Below are 2,485 nucleotides of genomic sequence, written 5' to 3' on the forward strand. Positions count from 1 at the left end.
CCATGACAAATATTAGTCTACTTGCCGGTGTAACCTAAAACATCCCAGTTTGATATGTTGCTTGTGTATTCATTCCCATATCAGCTAAAAATAGAAAATCATGTTATGATCATGGAGAAAAAAAGCACATGGATAGCTAGTTGGCTACAGCAGGTTCTACCATTTCACAACAGCCTGTAATCACTAGTTATTACTTCTAAACTAAATACCTTTTTGGGTGGATTGTTGTTGTTTGGTTTACTGTTTGAATGGTCACTGAGATTATATTTGGTTATCAATGCAAAATATGCTACTTTGATAAATAGCCTATAGATCTGATCAAGGAACCAGGCGACAACACCGCCCCTACGGCTGCGCAAGGAATGATGGATCAGTTTTCAGGTAGTAAAAAATTTGCGTAGAATCCCGTATTATCGGCATATTCAACAGCGTTTAAGAAATATATTACCTTCAACAGTGTTATCTTGTGATCAAGCCTTCAATGTTTTGTGATTATTGGTGTCGTAAAAATGTTAGCTAACGGTTTAGCAATTAGCAAGTTTGACATTTCATTTGAAATATTACTGTTATCTGCTTTTGATAAGCGGTTTAGCAAAAAAATACGTCCCGTATTATCTGTATACGGCCCCCAGTTATTGGGCACCTCACTATTTTGTTCAATTACAAGATATATCCGTTTAATTTTGTTGAAAAAAGAGACACCAACCACGTACCCGAAGTGTTTACTAGATAGTTGACTAGTTGGCTAGTCTTCTGGTAAAAAATAATGACTTGCCTGTCAACTTTTCATTGCGTAGCCCGGTGCGCCCTCTTGTGGACTCTTAAAAAATGGTTCTTCACCAACATATTCAGTGTTGTAACCAAATGAAATATGAGTATTAATAATTTACATCAAATACACTTTAATTTCAGTTATGTGCATTAACATAAAACAATGAAAACACTGTTGGAGTTTGTGTTGCAGAGGTGCACTTGGAAAGTAAAGGAAGAAATACACAAGATGAGTTCAATAAATATATATATATATTATATTTTAGACATTAATTTTTTTGAACAAATAAATAATTTCATATGAACACAAACAAAACAAACAAATCTCGACCTCCATCCCTATATTGTCACAAAAATCACAAAAATCCAGCTCCACCGCTACCTCTGGATCCCACTGCACACACCTGCAGTGGAACCAGTGCTGACAGAAGTCACAGCACAACCATGGCACCTCGGATCTCCCCGCAGCGAGCACATCAGGGGGTGTCTTCTTTTATAAAAAATAAAATAATAATACAAATTGATTAATATGGTTTTGCAAAATGTAGAAGTTCTTCAACAACAATAGTAATTGATACAACTGAGAGAGCGAGAAAAACAGATTATGAAGTACCTGAGAGTGGTGCCATGGGTGGTGTGACAGATGTGACCGGTGTAGCTTTTCTCTTCCTTTTCTGTGCTGCAGTTTGAGAAAAAGTAGTGTTAGACAGAGCATGTTGCATGAAAACCCTTTTCAACTTTTTTACATCAATACCTCTGGAGGAAGCTGCAGAGGTTTTGGAGGAGGTGGAGATGACTTGAGGGCTGGTGCTATGTACTGTAGATATATAAAGATATATATATATATTTTTTACATTGCTGTTTTATAAAACATATAACAAACAGTCATTTTTTTCGTAATTTAACATGTGTTTACCTGTGGAGGTGGTGGTATTCAAATTGCAGGGGGCCAGGGACACCAGACGAGGCTGCTATGGTGGTGTGACCAGGGGAGACGGAGGAGGCAGTTGGTCCAGAGGAGGCCGTGTTGGTGGTGACAGACAGGGGGGGTGGTGGTGTGCATCGTGGTGGTGGTGGACAAAACCGCTGACGATGGCTTGGAGGAGCTGGTGTTTGTAATGGTGGGGTTGAGGGGCCGACGATGGTGTGGCCGGGGGAGTAGGCATGTGGCCTTCTTCTGCAGCTGGGGACTCCGGCGGCTCCTACAGGTGTTGCACACTGGGAGGCACTGGCAGTGGTGATGCAGCTGTCAGGAGTGGTTCCAGCAGGGGGTCCAGCAGAGGCGATGGCGTCAATGGTCTCATCCATGGCAGCCCTCTCCTGTGCCCTCTGTGTTCTGAGGGCTGCCCGACGCTCTTTCTCCTCTGCCCCGGCCCTCTCCTTCTCACTCCTCTCCTGCCACTGGCGCGTGTATTCCTCCCCGGTGAGGCATGTGGCGACCACAGGGAGTCTTCTGTATCGGTCCAGCCGATACTTCAGGACAGTAAGGATGTGCCCCAGGTCCTTCGCTATCAGCCCCCCCTCTATTAGGGGGTGCTCTTCTAGAGCTAGGGATAGGACTGGAGCAGCGGCTGGGACTGGGGAAGGGGCTGAGGGTCCTCCTGTGGTCGCTGGGGAGGAGGTGCTGATGGATGGCACAGTGCTGCTGGTTCCAGTAGAGGCGGTGTTGGGACCCGGTAGGGTCCGAGACGGCATTAAACGGGACCCTTCAATG

This window comes from Coregonus clupeaformis, chromosome 24 (genome assembly GCF_020615455.1).
Source record: "Coregonus clupeaformis isolate EN_2021a chromosome 24, ASM2061545v1, whole genome shotgun sequence".
Classification (NCBI taxonomy): domain Eukaryota; kingdom Metazoa; phylum Chordata; class Actinopteri; order Salmoniformes; family Salmonidae; genus Coregonus; species Coregonus clupeaformis.